Source organism: Bubalus bubalis, chromosome X, assembly GCF_019923935.1.
Source record: "Bubalus bubalis isolate 160015118507 breed Murrah chromosome X, NDDB_SH_1, whole genome shotgun sequence".
Classification (NCBI taxonomy): domain Eukaryota; kingdom Metazoa; phylum Chordata; class Mammalia; order Artiodactyla; family Bovidae; genus Bubalus; species Bubalus bubalis.
This window is the reverse complement of record NC_059181.1, coordinates 23,784,446-23,805,148: the sequence shown is the minus strand read 5'-3', so window position 1 is coordinate 23,805,148 and position 20,703 is coordinate 23,784,446. Positions and strand designations below refer to the sequence as shown.

At 41.8% G+C, this 20,703-nt stretch overlaps 1 long non-coding RNA gene across 1 annotated transcript in view; it reads right to left on the bottom strand.

Moving 5' to 3' along the window:
* LOC123331785 overlaps positions 1 to 19,706 on the bottom strand; it is a 30,172-nt gene extending 10,466 nt beyond the window's left edge. Inside the window, exons 1-2 of the long non-coding RNA XR_006548561.2 lie at positions 12,355 to 19,706; positions 31 to 165 (exon numbers count right to left, since the gene is read on the bottom strand). This is a non-coding gene — a long non-coding RNA (uncharacterized LOC123331785). The remainder of the gene's footprint in view (positions 1 to 30; positions 166 to 12,354) is intronic.
* Between the last annotated feature and the right edge of the window lie 997 nt (positions 19,707 to 20,703).

Sequence of the window (20,703 nt, the reverse complement as noted above, 5' to 3'; positions counted from 1 at the left end):
GGAAGCTGCAGTGTGAAATAAATTGCATACCTCTGCTGAGAGAGATGATGTGCGTTTCATTGTTACCTCAAACGTTCTGTTGAGAAGAGCTGGGCAGTGTAAACCATCCAGGTCCACCATGGCTACTAACGTGCAAAACTTGCCCACAGAGATAGTCCTATTTTCCTAGGAATACAATGGGTGCCCCAATGTGACCTTCAGAGCCATGGAGAACACAAAGGATATGATGCATTTATTAAACTAACATCTAGACAGATGTTTATTCATTAATTCCTTTACTCATTCAACAAATATTTACTAAGCAGACTGGACTAGAGTCATGATAAATACTGAAGATATCAGAGTAAGCAAAGTCTCTACCATCATGTGCTCACATTCACAAAGGCGGCACCTATGCCAAAATGTACACCTGTCTCATACAACCAGGACACTTTAGGACTGGGGATACCAGAGTCCAGCTACTGAAGCATATTTGTTCTAAGAATTCTCTCTTTGTCACACTATTAAGCATTCTAATAACTTTTATTTTAAACTTTGATTCCATATTAATAATTAAACAATATGTCAAGATGATGAAACCCAAATCATAGAGTGGAACAGAATAGTTTTAAAAGCAACTTCTTTGGGTCCAGACACTTTGCAAACATCATTTAACTCACTCCTCACAACAATCCCAGAAGATGATACTGAATATGATATTTGCATTGCACAAAATAAGAAAAAGTGACTCAGAGGGAGTGAGGCTGCTCTCCACACGTCATAGGAAGACAAGATCTAAGATTCACACTCAAGTCCATCTGGTGCCGACGTCTTTGCTTTTTCCACAACACCTTTTAAAAAATGACTTTCAAATAATCCATTTTAATGCTCCCTTTTATCAAAAAACACCACTAAGTGCTTCTAATGTATATCTAATTTGCTTCAATTTCCTATTTAGTTACACCAGTTTCATGAACTACACCTTATAATCTCCTCCTAGCTCTACAATCAATGAGAGTATTAAATGGATTGAGCATCTGCCCTCAGCATTATTATTCTAGATAGGAAAATGATTACCAATGCCTATGAGTTCACCTTTCAACATTCATTTAATCAAGATGAGTAATTACCCTAGCGGGCAGTAATTAGGTAATTAGTAAAACTAGTTAATACAAATAGCACATTAATATAACCAAATACATGCTAGTATAATTTTTATAATTATTATGGCATATAGGTCTACTTGATTTTTTTTTTAAGTAAAAGACACATAATTTCTGGGCTATGTATTGCACAATTTCAACTTGCATGTGGGAATGCCTTTTGACATCTGTGACCCTGCAGAGTAAAAAGGAGATTGAGACAATTATCTCGGGTACTGAAGCAAAAGCCTGCTTGTACTAAAATTATCTGCCTAGTCTTTGCCTGATTTTTCTCTAAATGGTTACTCCATTTTTGAAAAAGAGCCACCTTATAGCATTGTACCTACATATACTTCTATGCTTAGAAAATGAAAACATTCTAAGAATAATTTAATCAAGATAGACAAACAGTTTGGCACATATACAGAGTATTCTGATTCTGTAATGCAATCCTTTGGGGAGGACATTTATCCTCCCCAAAAGAAAAGCTTTCTCTTTATCAACAGCACCCTGTGGATTTCCTAACCACTCCACCCCACACACATACACCGAAAAACCTAAAGCAACTCTAATGAATGAACATGTTCCTGAAAAAAAGTATCTCTTGATATCGTGGTATATACACAACATCAGTCTGTTTGTATTTTCAGAGGTAGATATTATTAAGCATTATTAAGGTATCGTTAAGTATATCTTTTCATGATCTGGGGCTTCCCAGGTGGCTCAGTAGTAAAGAATCTGCCTGTAATGCAGAAGACACAGGAAACCTGGGTTCGATCCCTGGGTCAGGAAGATCCCCTGGAAAAGGAAATGGCAACCCACTCCAGTATTCTTGTCTGGAAGAGAGTCGGACACAACTTAGCGACAAAACAATAACAATGTTGATGTCACTCAAAATGGTTATCAATTGTAGGACAGTCTGGTGATAGACACTGATCCATATCCAGGATATGTAACAAAGTATAAACATCATGTAGGAAAAATTTTCATCTCCCCTAAAGCACAACCACCAACTGGTTTATATACATTTATAAAGCCTCTAATGCCCAAAATATTAGAATACTAGCAGCACAAAGTAATTGGCAAACCCTCTAATTGGGGTCTAGTTTACAATTCTTCTGTTTGAGCTAACCTCTTATGACTGAATTACATTTCATTACTGTTTATCAATGTAAGAAAACAGCCTGATACCCAGGCCTTTCTTTTATGGCAGAAACTCAGGCTCAGACAGTATTTTTACATGCTGATATTCATAATGAGGTCTTACACATGAAAACTAATTCATTAATTTCCTTGATAGGTGTTATTCCTTCCTATTATCCTAGGAAGGATTCATCTTTAACCACAAGGGTTCATCTTTAGCCACAATTATATATATGACAATATACTTCAATTGAATTAAAAACTCTTTTACTTTCTTACAAATTCTAATACAATTACATCTGATGGTTCAGTTGTGATTTTTCTAAAAGCAACTGATGCCGTCTCTGCAATCCAATCTCATCAGTTAACTTTCCCTCCGATCTCACTAATACATAAATAAACCCAGAATTCTGCATGGCTTCCCATGCCCATGCAGTTCCATTTTCACACGGTATTTCTGTTTCCAAGAAGTGATCATTTCTGGAACTCTAAGCTCTTCGTTTGAATTTCCAATCTGTAAACTGTGAAGAAGGCTTGTGGGTATGAAACAAAAGAAGAAAAATTACAAATCGGAGCTACACAGAAAATAAATACAAGATTTTAGTGGAATCTAATTGTTTTCCACATATCATAGTAAGAGCTATTATCCTGCCTTCTAAATTTATGTCATCTGCACATTTATTTATATTCTTATTTCTCTGTCATCTGTCTGTCTTCCTCCTTTCTGTTAGTGTCTATTTATTTGACATGGCAAGTTGTGCTGTCTTTGTCTGCAGAGAAGAAAAGAAGGGGGAAAATGATGAAAAATCTTGGTGTAGCATGAATAGCAAAGAGGTGAGGCTGATGCCTGATGTGCGGATGAATCCTGTAAATGAAGTGGCCCTTGAATTAAATTAATTTAAAATCTGGCAAATATTACCCGGCATGTTTGTCAATGTGCTGTATAATTATTAATTTGTTCATTGAAGCAACTGTATAAATAAATAGAAAGCAGAATGCCATGATTAAGCAAGCATTGAAAACCCAGGGTCAAGGAGCCCCGCAATATGGGGATCTCAATAGCTTTCCTGGGTCCTACTTTTACATCTCCTTGTAAACCCGTACGTCGCTAACAGCAAATTAATTGGCCCACATTTAGATGCCAACAGGGCTTTTGTATTCTCGGTACACATTTTTGTCTTCTTGGAGTGAGATGCTAGTAATGGGGGTTTTAATATTACCCCTAGGGGAGCACCAGAAAATCTTAACAATTTCCTTCACTAGAGTATTTTCATTAGCGCTAAATGCCATGCAATTTACATTCGAAATCAGGTGTAGGGGTGAGCAGAACGTGACAAGACACGTTGCCGTGGTGCCTTTTTTTTTTTTGTCCAATGTTCTTTATTTACTGCCACAGAGCCTCAGAAGAAAAGCGTGCAAGTCAAAAAGGAAGTATTCCTTGATTTCTCTTTGCCCTTACTTTTAGGAGATGAAATTTCTATCTTATTCAAACACTCAAAGCACACATTTGAAACAGAAGAAAAAAGTACACTTTTAAAAAATAACAATAATGCATCTAAAGTAGAATTAAACTAAATATCACCTGACAGCTGTGAGCAGGTATTCCAGTAGGGGCAAAAATCCTCTAAGGGAAGGGATTAGAAGTTAAGTCAAAGACTAGGCTGCTAAGCTTATGTCTGTGCAGCTCGACTGCCTAATTCAAGCCTGAGTTAATGCAAAATTCCCCTAGTATTATGTTTATTGTAAATCTAGACTACAAGTAGATTTCATATTGAGGATGTGAAAGTAAGTGAAAAAGTGAAAGTCACTCAGTCATGTCTGACTCTTTGTGACCCCATGGAGTATACAGTCCATGGAATTCTCCAGGCCAGAATACTGGAGTGGGTAGCCTTTCCCTTCTCCAGGGGATCTTCCCAACCCAGAGATAGAACCCAGGTCTCCCACATTGCAGGCGGATTCTTTACCAGCTGAGATATCAGGGAAGCTCTTTGGATATCAACAAATATTCAAAGACCTCTCCTGGAGAGAATGGCAATTAGCATATGTTAAATCCCGGCTGGTAAAGAATCCACCTGCCAATGCAGGAGACATAAGAGACATAGGTTCAATCCCTGGGGCGAGAAGATCCCCCAAAGAAAAAAATGGCAATCCACTCTAGTATTCTTGCCCAGGAAACCCCATGGACAGAGGAGCCTGGCAGGCTACAGTCCATGGGATCGCAAAAGACCTGGACATGAATGAGCACACACACACTCCTGGAAAGAATGACAATTAGCATATGTTAAATCTGGGCTCAGTTTATATCATTATTTTGCACACAAACCTCTTGTTAGAGTTAGATCTTCTGCTTTAGTTGGATGTTTCTGTTACTGAATGCCTCAATAGAGCCTAAACCCTAAGGAGGAAAATAAAGCCAGATGAACAGTTGGAATACAGAGCTCTTTAAGGAGCTGCTTAGTGCCAGGGAGGGTTCCAGGTGCTCTACACAAATATATCCCAGCTAAATTTCCCACTTGCCCAAGGAGGTTGGTGTGGTTCTTCCCATTTTACAGGAGTTGAAACTGAAGCACATATTCGTACACATTCAAGAGCTACTTATTGCATACACTAATAGCTCTCATCGAGACAAGGCCTCAACTGCCACTGCATTAGAAAAGCAAAGGAAAACCTCACTGATGGAAGTTAGCCAGCTTGTGAACTTCAGTTATGACAACCTCAGGATGGTCTCTGGATGAATGAAAGATGCAGATAGTCTCCAAATTTGACTGAGTGTCAGATTTATGTCTCCCGGTTGTCAGTGTGACTTAGGCTGCTCTCTGGCCTGCTATCATGCTAACAGATTAATGAGGGTACATTGTTTATAGCCTCAAGTTCCTAAAAATGTTCCCTAAAGAAGGCAAAGGCAAGATAATAGAGCAAGAGGAGACTTTTCTAGTCCAGTGGTTCTCACTTTACTGCACCTCAGAATCAACTTCTGAAAATCCCTCAGGCAAACCTGAATCAGAATCTCTAGGCTAGTACTCAGGCCTCAGTCAAGTCTTATTTAAATACCAAACGAACATTAACCAGCATTCAGTTCAGTTCAGTTCAGTCGCTCAGTTGGGTCCGACTCTTTGCGACCCCATGAATTGCAGCACGCCAGGCCTCCCTGTCCATCACCAACTCCCGGAGTTCACCCAGACTCACGTCCATCGAGTCAGTGATGCCATCCAGCCATCTCATCCTCTGTCGTCCCCTTCTCTTCCTGCCCCCAATCTCTCCCAGCATCAGAGTCTTTTCCAATGAGTCAACTCTTCACATGAGGTGGCCAAAGTACTGTAGTTTCAGCTTCAGCATCATTCCTTCCAAAGAACACCCAGGGCTGATCTCCTTTAGAATGGACTGGTTGGATCACCTTGCAGTCCAAGGGACTCTCAAGAGTCTTCTCCAACACCACAGTTCAAAAGCATCAATTCTTTGGCGCTCAGCTTTCTTCACAGTCCAACTCTCACATCACCACCACATCACATCACAAAAACCACCAGATAACACAAAAGAGATACACAATTTATAATAAGACTTAACTATGTACAAATTCCTACATATGTTTAGGTACTGTGGTGTGAAAAAAAAACCAGAAGATTCCAGTTAGCTCTACTATTCTATCTACTATCTCTACTATTCTACTATCTCTATGAACTTGGGTAAATTACAGAAACTTCTTAAGTCTCAGTTTCCTCTGGAAAATAAAATCATACTTGTCTTAACTCACAGAGAAAGCAACATGTCAAATAAAACTTTTCAAATTTTACAGGCTTATTTTTTTTTAAGTTTCTTCATTTTTTTTCATGCAGTTCAAGTGTGACCAGTCACTGCTTAATCTAAACACAATTCCTTCCCCAGACCTTAGTTGATCTAACTAACCCCTACCTTTCCTTTCTTGGACTTTGCACCTCCAGGGACCAGGAGCCAATTAGCAATAAAACTACATCCAGGATAGCTGATTCATGTTGATGTTTGGCAGAAACCAACACAATACTGTAAAGCAATTGTTCTTCAAATAAAAATAAATAAATTTAAATTAAAAAAAAAGAAAAAAAAAACTACATCCAGGATGATTTCTTCAGCTGCCAGCTCATCTCTTTCACAGCCACTGAAAGTTTATTGACTCTGCTTAAACTATTTGTGGACAAAAATAACCTCATCTACCTTCTGATCAACTACCTCATCTTTACTATCTTCCTTCTACCTTGGTTCCTTCACATATTGTGACTTCACCAACTTGCCACAAAAAACTTTCAATGCTATTTTTTCTCAATCACAAAATGGCACAGAGAAGAAACAAACAAAAACCCTACATTCAAAACCCAGGTCTACCATTTAAGTGTATAGCTAATTCACTCAATTTCTCAGCTTCCTCATTTGAGGAGGGGGATAAATATACCTATCTCCCAAAACTGTCTGAAAGAGTCAAAGAGAGCACATAGCTTTGTGGAAATTAGAGCTGCATTGTTACTAATTTTAATTTTTGTTATTAATTTTGAAACTGATAAGATCTACCTAAATACAACCATCTCCAATGAATCTTGCAACTAATTTTAGCTACTATCCAAAAGTAGCCTGAATGTAAACATTACTGATATATTTTGCCAAATCAAAAAGAAACTGAAATAAAAATGAAAATGCTTCTTTACATTATTCTCCATTTCTCTCCTTGTCTTAACATAAGATCAAATACTTAGGAAAGATAATACTAGAAGATTTCCAGTTTGTATAGCTTTTTGCTGTCTTCAAATCCAGGACCAAGTTGAGTGTTCATCCAGAATTTCCAGGTTTTCTGCTAGTCTCCCTGTGGTTTGTTGGAACCTACCAGTGTTTATTTTTGTCAGAGCTTGATGAGTAGTACAAAGAATCAGCTCTGGATCAAAAATGTCTGTCTAGGATTTATCTAAATCATAATTGTCAAGTCCCTCCTCCTCCCTGAATTAATTCAGCGGTTAAACAGGTGTTGTTGAGAGTGGTATGGAAAACTTGCTATAAAGGTAGCTGTCCAGCCTATACCCCTTCCACCTCCCCAAATCTGACTCAGTAAGAAGTGGAGCCCAAAGCTCTGCATTCTCATTGGTACTCCAGGTGCTTCTGACCTAAGGGTCATTGTGTTTGGAAACTACCAAGTGAAACACTTTCCTATGGCAGTATTCTACTGACAATCCCACAAAAGACTGCCGTTAGAGGAATCTTATGTTGGACTAATGACAACCAAAATTGGGATTTACTGATCTTCACCACGAATCGAGATTTCAGACTTTATTTCATCTCAGCCTATCAACCTATGGACATGACTCTACCTCTGGATGAATCATCTGCAATCCCTATAAGCAAGGGCAGAAAACTGGGACCCTCTATTAAGCTATTAACCCTCTGGTTTTCAACCGTAGCTGCACTTCTGAACCACCTGGGAATTCTGTTTTAAGCCCAGATGCCCACATCTCACCCCAGAGCAGTGGTTCTCAAACTTTAGCTCCATCAGAATCACCTGGGGAACTTTTTACACCACAGATTGCTGTGCCCCACCTCCAGAGTTTCTGATGCAGTAGATCTAGGGTCGGAGCCTGAGAATCTACATCCCTACCAGGTTCCCAAGTGATGCAGATGTTGCTGGTCCAGGGACCACACTTCAAGAATCCCTTGTCCAAACAAACTAAATCAGAACTTCAGTGCTTGAAGTGCAACATTAGTAATATTTAAAGTTCTTCAGGTAATCAATCCCATGGTGCAGTCAAAGGTGGGAAACACTGATCTACACCCATATCACATGACATTTTCCTTAGATGAGTGATACATAACAGCGGGAGAGGTGCAGGGGGTACAGATAAATAGCCATCTTGATTCAGCTCCAGCAGGAATACCTAGTTTCCAGGGGAAGCAGGGCCAGTGGTACTAGTAATGGACTTACTGCTGTGCACACTGATAAAATGAACCAGCTCTCAAAAAATAAAATAGCCCCTGATTCATAGCATTTGCTGATTTTCATGCTGTAAAAACTCCCACCACAGCTGGTACCAAGCTTCCAAACAGACTAGACATACCTGTGGCGGATTCGTTTTGATGTTTGGCAAAACTAATACAGTATTTCAGGTTTAAAAATAAAATAAAATAAAATAAAGAACTAGGAAGAGAGGCAGGCAGTCAGCCCTTACAAGCTGGTACAGGCCAGCTCCAACACACCACCACCTGTGGTACCAGCAGAGGCCTCAGTGAGAGTGGCAGCAATGTTCTAAGCAAACCAGTTCTCTGGTGTCGGAGGTCCTAGCTAATTAGCATCCCTTGCTGCAGTTTCTCAACCTGGTTCCCCATCCTTCTCAGTCATTCTGAGAACAATGAAATAGTCTTTCTAATCAATTATTTGAATCAGCCCAAGAATGTTTCTGTTGCTTACAGCTAGAACTCTGACCTTCTAAAGGTAACAGCTGGAGGTCAAGAACCTAAGACCTAGAGTCTAAACCCCTGCAGTCCTAGGAAGAATTTCTCTTTAAGACATTTGCATCTTAAGAGGGATAAAACTCTTAAACCACTGTGTCTCAGAATTAAATGAGAATCACCTGGGGATCTTGTTAAAATGCAGAGTCTGATTCAGTAGGACTAAGGGGAAACAGAAAATGTACATTTCTCACAGGCTCCTTGGAGATGTTAGTCCCGGGACACACTGTGGAGCGAGTCCTGAAACCACAGACCTAAAGTTCTAAGAGTGGGGCCTTGGGCCTTGATCCTTCTGGGCATCCTTGAGTTCAAGCCACATAAGGGCCTGACTGCCCTCCTTATTCTGGTCAGTGCCTCAGCTGACTCTACATATTTGCATGGTTGATGCAGGCTGGTCCTAACCGCTGGGACAGTCTACCTTGGAATGCCTGAGATGCCATGGAGAATGTCACCGGACCATCTCTGATCACCTCTCTTGGAAGACAAGCCATAAACTTAAATTCATATATTCGTTTATTCAATAAACATTTGCTGTTTACCTCTTATGTGTAATGCTCTCAGCTAAGTTCACATCATTCTAGACTCTCCGTCTGCGCATTTTAAATAAGCTGAATTGGGAGCATTCCCAGTGCCATTAAATGAGAACTGGATTTAGCACATGTAACAAGAAGTTAAAGGTCAAAGGGATCTGTGTGGGCAAGGAAAAGTTCCAAGCCCGTCAGCAGTTTGGCTGTGGGAAAATGCAACCTGATAATCTGTCAACTCAAGTTGTCAATCAAAGCTCATTATTATACCACCCATCTGACACTCGATCAATAGGATAAGTACTTTCTGATGTCAGATCAATGGTATGACTAAGTTTGGGGGTGACAGCTAAACAATTGCATCCATCCTAAGTATGTGAATGTTATTGCCAAGAACATCAACTCAAAGTAAAATGATAAACCACTTCCTGCACAGTGTTGTGAAAGAAATGTTCAAATCCCCAGAAATGCTTGGTGCTCCCACCTACTAAGACAGAAAAGGTAAAGTGCGTGTTTGTTTCTAAGATTTATAAAGTACTCATTTTTCAACTGAGCTTATGGGGAAGATACATTTCACAGAGCCATAAGCTAACAATTGAGCCCCCAGGGCTGATAGAATAAGAGATTTTTGTCATGCCATAGAATTTGAACAAAATTCACAGGAACTGTGAAAATATCTCCCCCCCCCCTTTTCCAACTGCAACAGTTTCCCCTTCTTGAACAGCTGCTATCCTAGAGATCCAGGAATGATTTTTATCATGATGGAGAAAAGTCAACTAAAGGAATCCCTTCTCACAACTGTGACCATCCACATAACAGCCACTTCCTTATTCAAGAGCAAATATCAACATAGCCCCCATCTAAGCTCTGTGTTAAGCTCTGGGAATAGAAGGGTTAAAATTTTTAGGACAAAGTATTAAGGGGCCCTTAGGTAGAGATGCATCCATAGTGTGGGAGAGGCCAGTGAAGTGATACCTGAGCTAATACCTGAAGGGTAAGTAAGATATAGGCAGGCCAAATGTGTGAGATGAGTATTCCAAGGAGAAAAATCAGCATGTGCAAGGGCCCTGGGGTAGAGAAACTGTGGCATCTTGAAATAAGACCCATGATGTAGGAGTGCAGTTAGCAAAGAGAAGAGTGAGACCTGCCAAAGCAGCTGAAGCAGACAGCGGCCAGATGGCCAAGGTCTGTGCAATTCCATGTGCACTTCCCTACTCATGTGACTAAAGGGGATGTGCTAAGAGACAAGACTCTAAGAGACAGAGAAAAGATCTCGTTAAGAGTCAACAGGTACCATAGGACAAGGTAGCCTCCCCTCTATTCTGTGACAGCCCTGAGCACATGGTGAGGAGGGCAGCACCACCTTGAATCTGCTTCTGTAGCCCACTCCTATTCTCAAATGCCTTCCTACAACAACTGTGCCCGTGAAGCCCGGTGCTTGTCCCCCCCACCCCCACCCCAAATCAGAGTGAAGCTCAGATGGGTCGAGTGACCAATCCCATGGACATTAGTGCTTTAATGGGGACAACTGGTCACCATAAGGTCAAAGTGACAATGAGTTGGGACAGGTATATACAGAGGGAAAGAAAGGAATAGTGTGAGGTACACTCTGATCTAGATTATTCCTGTTCACAGAATGCCCTATTATTCCATGATATATTAGTATATGTAGATATTTTTATGTGTATGTTTTATATGTATATGGATTGTGGTGGTGGTGTTCAGTCACCCAGTCATGTCTGACTCTTTGTGACCCCATGGACTGCAGCATGCCAAGCCTCCCTGTTTCTCACCATCACCCAGAGTTTGCCCAAGTTCATGTCCATGCATCAGTGATGCTGTCCAGCCATCTCATTCTCTGATGCCCTCTTCTCCTTCTGCCCTCAATCTTTCCTCAATCTATGCATGAATATATGTAAATATATATTTGTGAGTGTGTATATACATGCAGGAGCATATATGTTTGAGTGGTTATGAATGTATGTGTGTATGTGTGTCTGTAGTCACATCCACATGTATAAATTTGATATATGGCTCCTGATTACTGAGCTTACCAGCTTGCAAACACTCTGCTAAGTACTTTCCGTAAATAATTTCTCTTCATTTTCACAAGAACCCTAAGACATACATTCCTTATACTATACTCACTTTTCAGATAAGGAAACAAAAGCCTAGAGAGGCTCAGTAACTTGCTCAAAATCATAAGCTATTAAGTAAATCCTGACTCAACATCCATCTCTTCCAAAAAACATTTCTTTTCCTTAGCAGCTCCACACATTTTCCAGCCCACCAAAATTTTACTTCAACATCACCATTAATTCCATGTCTGTTAGACCCCTTGGTGGGGGAAGGGGAGCAGGGCGGGGGGAAGGTGTGTGTACCCTAAGAGTAAGTGAAAGTCGCTCAGTCATGTCCAACTCTTTGGGACCCCATGGACTATACAGTCCATGGAATTCTCCAGGCCAGAATACTGGAGTGGGTAGCCTTTCCCTTCTCCAGGGGATCTTCCCAACCCAGGGATCGAGCCCAGGTCTCCTGTATTGCAGGCGGATTCTTTACCAGCTGAGCCACAAGGGAAGCCCAAGAATACTGGAGTGGGTAGCCTGTCCCTTCTCCAGCGGATCTTCCTGACCCAGGAATTGCACCAGGGTCTCCTGCATTGCAGGCAGATTCTTTACCAACTGAGCTATCAGGGAAGCCCAAGTGTACCCTAAAGTGTATCATAAATGCTGAGGCCAGCATTCCCTGGTGCATGTTAACCTTCACAAGGTGACCTTTGAGAAAACATCTTAACTTCAGGAACAGTGAGGTCTATGCTCCTGCCATATGGTCACCAAGTCAATCCAGATTCACAGGACGCCTCTAAAACCATGGCCTGCTACCATGTTGCAATCACAAAACATTCTGCAAAGCCTAGGGTGAGATTCCAAACCAACTGAAAGGACACAGACATGAAATGTTCTGATTTGGACAAGAGGGGAGACTTAATCAGAGTGAATATTGTAGCCACACAATCACAGTAGCTAAAAGATGGATACTAACGAGCCTGTCTCCCTTTATTTATATGGCTTTACATCTCTACTTACTGAGGAACAGTTTTTACTTACCTTTTAAACAGCCAGAGTGCCACTTCATCATTAAGCAGAGATGCCAGGGAAGAAGAGAGTATTATTTAAAATGCAAACAGAGTGTAAAGGATGACTGCCAAGAAACAGCTCATTCCGAACGCCTCACAGCTACCGCTGCTGCTACTACAAAATGTCTGCAGGAGCTGAAGTCCACACAGGCCTGTGGCGTGCATCAGAACACCTGGAGGCCGAGTTACAGCACCGCACGCTGGGCCCCTCCCCCAGAGGGCCTCATCCGGCAGGTGTGGGATGAGGTGCGCGAACTCAAGTTCCCAGGTGTGCTGCTGACCCCCAACACACTTTGGGAGCGTTGGTGGACAGCCTTAAGTCCAGCCCGTTGGCAGTGCTAACAGTTAAAACTAAAAGGTGACTAGAACTTTCCTGGACAAAAGGATCCCTGGACCTGAAGGGAAATGTCCAGGTCATAATAGAGGCTATAGATCCCTCAGATAAAAAGTAAACTGCTTCCTCCTAGAGGCCCAACATCCTCTAATACCCTGGGTTCAGCCCTTTCAGAAGGATAAGGAAACCCTTTGGGCTAGATAAAGGCTGCTGATGACATCAGGTCACCAAGGGGAAAGTGGTCTCATTGAATTACAGATGTCACATAGAAATCCCTGGAGTGATCAAGACGATTGTTCTACGTAGTGCAGAGAAACGCCAGCAAGATAGAGGTCTGCCTCTCTTCTTTGCTCAGTGAAAAAGAAAATTGTGTCAGAGAGGCTATTGTGCCAAGAAGGTATCTGATAATGAACTATGTCTCCTCCCTACCTCTTTCCAATAAAGCTTGTCAAAACAAACTGTGCCTGATGGCCAAGGACAGGCTTGGTCCCTGGCAAACAACAGAAGAGCTAAATTCAGGAAGATTGGGCTTTTACTACCAGCCCTTCCGCCCACAGTCCCCAAGTGGGATCACATTCCTATCTTGTTTTGCCCTGTTGTCCATGAATTAGCTAGTCCTGGGGTTAAATCAGTTGCAAAGATGCTAGGCTTGAAATACTGTCTTAGAGCATTGTCCTCATGGAGAACTACAAAGGCGGGGCCACCACGAATGGCCACAACTGGAATCCTGGCGGAATTCAGAGAACCACACATCGCCCTGGAGACCTAGGCTAAGTGTGACACCCCTTGGATTTAGCTGAGCCCAGTGAATCCTCCCTACCCTGAGTGTCTATCCTGTCAGGATCTGTGATTGAGAGCTGCTTAAACAGGTGAGAAAATTTCAGGAAGCTAATATGCCCCACCTAATCAAGGCTAAGTGTTCCCTCTTTGCCCAAGCCCTCTTATTTGCACGAGTACCACATGGTAATGGGTAAATAATTTTTTTCAAGCTTGTTTCAGATGCAGGCCCTTAAATAAGTGATCAGTGCTCAGTTTCATCTAAAGGAGTGGTTACCCAGCAAGTCTGAAGATTCATGCCCTCATCAGAGCCATTTTGACCTCATCGTTCAGAAACCTAATACTACAAAATTAGCTCCAGCAGAGTTAGAAACTGAGGGAGTCTTTCTTTGGGCACACCTGGAGACTCACTTTTCACCACCTTGAAGACCTGTAGCAATGAGCTTCAGTTACTGAGCACTCCCATCTGTTAGTTATTTCATAAAAACATTTCAAACTTTTTTCCCCATGGTTTTGCGGCTTTCCTTCTTTTTGGCCCTGATACACTGTTTATTTACAAAAACTTACCTCTTCCACCTAGCACCTGGAAACAGATTCTGAGCAAAACATGTCTCCTGTGATGCCACTAGGGCAGTGGCTCTCAAAGCAGGGTCACAGGATCCACAGTATCCTGACCTGGGAACATGTTAAAGATGCAATCCTCCAGGACAAAGCGTCCAGAAACTCTGGGGTTGGGGCCCAGCCCTGGGTAATTCTGAGGCCAGCAAGAGTGTGAGAAACACAGTAAGTAGAGAACATGAGGATAAGGAATGAGAAGCCCAGTTCAAGGTAAGGGGTTTTCTTCACCCACGGACATATTTTCTGTAAATGTTTATATTATAGCCCAACACCACATATACGTTGCTGCCTTGTTATTATAATGATGTACTGGAGCTAGCGTCTAGCAGCTTGTGAAGGCCGCTGGTAAGCATTCAGGAAGTTTGCAAGCCAGCTGTTAAACCCCTGGAATCCTGCAGTCAGCCATGGTGGGAGTATTTACACCAGGGAAATCAGCAATCATCACACATCAGAGCTCTCACGCAGGGAGCTAGTTTACTAGCACACCACTGGCTGGTTTTTCAAAGGGTTGCCATGGTCTGTGGTGGGACATAAGACAGTGACAGATAAAGGATGACAGGGTAAGGAGCCAGGATTTGGAACTGGCCAAGAGATTAGGAGGGAGTATGCACAGATGGGCAGGCCGAGAGAGAGGCCAGAAGACCAGGAGTAGAAACAGAATTGGATGCTTAGAATAGCACTCTGAGCTGGAGCTAGAACAGACTATGGAGTGAGACAGAGCAAGTTTAACATCACTTTGTAAAGCTAAAATGGACCATTTTTGTCATCTAGTGGTAACATGTTGATTCTTTCATTCAGTAAATATTTACTGTCTACTAACACCAAGCACGGTGCTGGGCTCTGACGATACCATGGTGAGTAACACAGACAAGGTCTCTGCCATCACAAACCTTTTTGGCTTACAGACAACAACATAAAGCTAAGTACACACAGTTTAGTACTCCAGTGATGATAAGGAGTTATCTGATGTGAGTGATCATAAGCGGCTATTTGATGTAAGATGCTCTAGGTGAGCTTCATTGATAAGGTGACATTTGAACAGAGACCCAAGGGAAGTGAGACAGCAAGTCACTGTCGGGAGACAACCCTCCATGGTCTCAAGCATTTTTGCACAATGTAGGAGCAAAGGCACTGACTGCCTTTGTGTTCAGTAGCTTGTAAAAGGTTTTATATGGCAAACATCCATGGATGGCAGAGATAATGTCTTCCTCCAGAGTTAAGCACAGATTCACTGCTGTCCAGTATAACATGCCACCCCCTGGAGGAAAGGACAGCCATGCTTACCGCCCATTTTAAATGATTCAGGTTTCCTAATCTCAGGGTTCCTCTCCTCGAAGACAACCCACTGCATGTGCTGGTGTCATCTGGCCCTCTGTGTTTATTCTTGTGGGAACTGGGACTCAGAAAAGTAGCACAAGAAAATGCTGATGCTCCAGCTACAGATATTGCTGTGAATAATAAAGTCATTTGTCTATGACCCAGGAAAGTCATGTCTTCTGCCAGCAACCATGAAACTGCAGCAGGCTAACTCAATGGCCTGCAAGCAAGGTAAACTGTCAGGCCCTTCAGCGTTCATGACAGCACTGAGAATAAATGAGGGAAGGGTGGGCCAGGCAGGGAAAAGAGCAAGTGCAGAATGCCCTGAGATGGGTGATAGTCCCTCTCAACTAGACTCACCCCTTGAGAGCTGTGCAAATTGACTCCATCTTACTCGTTCTGCCTGACTAACTTTTGGGAGGTCAACACTTCTTGCAGCAAGATCTGTGATTGCCAAGATAGGAAGAAAGGGCAAGCATCTGCCATGCCATGCCCACTCCTGGTCCCAAAGAGGGTCAGGTCGAATTTAGGGACACATGAAATGTGTTTCACTTAGGGGTTAAGAAAAAACAGTCCTAGAAAGACTTGTGTCTAGAACAGACACTACAGAGAGCAAAGAAGGGTGACAGTGACCAACCCCCAGCCCCAGCAGCAGCTGGGAACCCAGAACTCAATAGGAGAAAAATGGGAAAATACAAAAAAAAGAAAGACAGAAATGAAAGTAGAGGCACAATCCTCAAAGAGCATTTCTTTGGAAGCTCATCTTCCAGCTTTTTGTAGATAAAGCCATGACCAGTCAACACAAAGTTAGCCACAATCACAGTGCATGAAAAAAAAAAAAAAAACTAGGACAACTTGACTTATATAAAGGGTATGGAAGTTGAAGAAAATAGCATCTGGTATATAGAGTTGAAGAGCCATGTTTGAATGCATTTTTAACATTTTTTTCAGAACACATCTCCAATCTGATCATGAAAGGAATTGGAAAGAAAGATGGAATTCTATACACAGACATTTCCGTTATGAATCACTCCTTAGAAATGACTCATTTCCTTAAAATTAAACAAGACGGCACCTAATGAAGAGTAACACTTGAAAATTCCCTTTCATCTTTAAGAAAAATTTGAACTTGGCTTTAGCTTTTCAGTTTAGAAAAAGAGTGCACTCAGCTCAGTCTAACAGTCAATATTTTCCCGTGTATCAGGATTCAGTGTCAGCCACCCTGATGCTGACAAATGTTAAATGACAAAAGCAGATTGATAACTGTGGTTTCTGTTTTAAAACACTTCATTTTCTCTCCTATCTCAAAAGTGTTCAGTTGAGGTAACTCTGTAACTTTTACAAGCTCACATTCCAATGAGTAACAGAAGTGCAAGAGTAACTTAGAGGGGACAGTCATTGCAAAGGACTGAATGTTTGTGTCCCCTCCCCAAAATTCATAGTTGAGACCTAACCCCCACTCTGGCGGGATTAGAAGATGGGGCCTTTGGGAGGTGATTAGGTCATGAGAGTGGAGCCCTCATAAATGAGATTAGTGCTCTTATAAAAGGGACCCTAGAGAACTTTCCCATCCCTTCTGCCATATGAGGACACTGCAAGAAGATAGGCATTTAAGAACCAGGAAGCCGGGCCCTCACCACACACAGAATCTGCCAGCACCTTGATCTTAGACCTCCCAGCCTCCAGAACTGTGAGAAATAAATGTTTGCCATTGAAGCCACCCAGTCTTGTGTCATGGCAGTCCCAACAGACTAAGACAGTTGTATCTACACATCTAAGGTTTCAATCACAATTTGATCCTGAGGTCATCAGATCCATTTCCCTGCTTCCATACAGGACCACAGCAAAACTGATTAAATCAGTATCTGCCACATTTTTAAGACCTTAAGTGAACAACATCTTGCCATCTCTTATAATCGTCTCCTTTTTAAAATTCTTTTGAAGAAGGATTTAGCTACAGCAGTGATTACTGCTGTACTATTGGAAATGGGGAAAACCAGCTACAACCTAAATGTCCCAGAATAGAGGAGTGGTTCAATACCTGAGGCCACATGCGTATGGCAGAACATCTTGCTGCCATGCAAGTGACAGTATAGAATATAAATGGCATAATATTTCGTTAAAGGTGACAGGTTTATGGAACAGCACATACAGGATGAACCCATTTTTGTTTAAAATATGAAATGCATATATATTCCCCGTGTGTGCACAAAATGCATATCAAGCACCTATTACATGCCAGGCACTGTGTTAGGCTCTGAGAATGCAGCGGTGCAAAGACAAACATAATTCCCGCCCTCATGAAGCTTACAGTCTAGCCAGGAAGGTAGACATTAGATAAATAAGCATACAAGCCATTAGTTAGTTGCAATTATGAGAAATGCTGCAAAAAAAAAAAAAAAACACACAGAATATTGTACTTTCTGCCTAAGAAAACCCTAGCTCCAAACACTCAGCTCATCCTCTCCATTTTAGCTTTGTGAAGCCCCTCTGGGTGAGAAGGTTTTAGGACATATTCTGCTTCCTAATTATTCCTATGAATATATTTTTATAACAAGACCAACAAAAGGGAAATTTCAGAATTCCTGGGGAATCATTTCTCATTAAGCATGCCAAACCACCAAGAATAACCTTGCACAGACTAGAAATCCTCACTCCTCATCTCCTCTTTGCCAAGCTAATAATGTGAATTGTTTTAACCTTTCCTTATAGGTTTTATTTTCCAAGCCTTAAATCATCTTCATTGTCCTTTTATGAACTGTCTCCAAGTTTTACATGATGAATGCCTGCTCATTAGACACTGAACAAACTTGTGGATGGATGCACTCCTGTAACTTTAAAGGCTTTGGTTTTGTCAAAGAAGGGCTTGCAGCCAGTACACAATATATATCATCTGCATCTATGATAAACAGACCTCTTAAAGTTGGGTTCCCCATAAAAGCATTCAATCTTCCCATTTCTTTCTAATTAAGATCTTCTTCCCATCTTCAAAGCCCTGGATTGCATCCACAAACCCTAAATAATGTGTTTCATTTCTTTAAAAATAGCATTTCCCTGAAGCAGCATTACACAGATATTTTAACTGGCTTTTTCCTTCCCCTGTCCAAGCCTGTCAGCAGATTTGCTACTGCTCTGGCCATCAGACATAACGTATCAGGTCCAAGCAATTTTACCAGCACAGAACTTTTATTTTATCCCTGGAAGGCAAGGGAAGTCGTGGCTTTAAAGATCCTAAATGGCCCGGATTATTTTTGAGTATCTAATATTTCTTGGATACTCAATATGTATGTAATGTTTCTCTCATACAACTAAACAAGAAGATGAACTTCCTATGTTCCAAAGGTTGACACAGAAATGGAAAAATAGTACCCACAGGTGAGTTTAAATGTGAGTCTCAGTGGTCTCTTTAATACACATTAAAAGGCCTGGGTCACTGGGCAAATACACACCAATGCCTAACAACCCCGTACAACCTTAGCAGAGCATTAAGATTAAGCTCTACTCAGCTGTGGGAAGTTTCCATGGACTGGGTGACTTTTATGTGACGTTTTTATTACTGTTGCAAATAGCTCACAGGGTCTAGCCAAATATGCAGTCAGCCACCAAGCTGAAGCACTTTCAGAACCACCATAGCTAAAATTAAGCCTGATCCCTCCACTGCCACCAAGAACTTGGATAGGCAGAATGATACATACATGTTTTCTTTACATTTCTGTCTCCAGCTGAATGTCCTTTGGCGATCATAGTGAACAAAGCTAAAGCTATGGATCCAAATAAATAAAATAGCAATTTCTATACCCCTTTCGTCCATAAACTTTCAATTCACTTTCTCCACTATCATTAGGGTACTTGAATTTTGCCCCCAAAGGTAAAACTTAGTACTGAAATTTTGTTCTACAAATGGATTTTAATTATAGTTTGTAACAACATGAACAGAAGTTAAGTCATTTAGTTCTGGGACTTCCCTGGTCGTCCAGTGGCTAAGACTCTGCACTCCCAGTGCAGGACACCTGGGTTTGATCCCTGGTCAGGGAACTAGATTCCACATGCCACAACAAAGACCCAACTCACCCAAATCACTAAATATTTTTTTAAAATAATATTCAGTTCTGATTCCAGATCAATTTCCTCAGCATCTTCAGTGAGATTCAAAGTTATCCAGGAGATAGTGCTTGCCCTCTAAAAGCTAATTAAAATTGTGAATATTCAAAGAATGTTGAATTCCCTGAGATATAACAAACTAGAAACTGGCCTTGGAGAAGGCAATGGCACCCCACTCCAGTACCCTTGCCTGGAAAATCCCATGGATGGAGGAGCCTGGTAGGCTGCAGTCCATGGGGTCATGGAGGGTCGGACACGACTGAGCGACTTCACTTTCACTTTTCACTTTCATGCATTGGAGAAGGAAATGGCAACCCACTCCAGCGTTCTTGCCTGGAGAATCCCAGGGACGGGGGAGCCTGGTGGGCTGCCGTCTCTGGGGTCACACAGAGTCGGACACAACTGAAGTGACTCAGCAGCAGCAGCAGCAGCAGAAACTGGCCTGAATCCTTCTGTACTTTTACTGTCTTTTTTATAAGGACAATTTAGTGTAGACTCCCTGGAAGGAACAAGGAAAGTAGAAAGAATCAGTCCCTATGTAGGGCTGCCATATTAGGCTACGCAAGTTGTGCACTGCAAAATTCCAAGAGCTGCCATTCAAAGTCTGAGTCCAGTGGCCTCCATTAAGCAGAAATCCAGGAGAGCTTGTGCTATAAAGGCTGAGGCTGGGTCATGTCTACTGAGCTAGAATTCCTTACAATCTCTCTGGCTAGAGTAACCTTTGGTCCCAAAGTCTAAACAGCCAAACACACTAGCTAGGGTTTAAAAAAGCATCAAGTGGAAAAGTTAAAAGGATAAAGGGACAGAATGCTGGGAACTCCTTGGCAGTCCAGGGGTTAGGACTTCTCGTCCTCACTGCTGAGGGCCTGGATTCGAGCCCTGGTCAGGGAACTAAGATCCCAGAAGCTGCGCAATGTGCAAGTGGGGGTGGGGGGCGGGTGCGGGGAGGAACAGAATGCTATGCAGATGACGTCAGCTGAAGGGCTGACCACGTTGATTACATTCATAACATTTCTCACCATAGTGCATAATCACTAAGTGCTTGCTGGATGGACGGACAACTACATAAATCATTTCATAAGTTTAGCTTGGTCCCGGCTTACATACTGCCACGTCTTTAGCATTCTGCAAAATACTAAGCTTGCTTCTTAGTATTTATAGAAATAGGTTTGT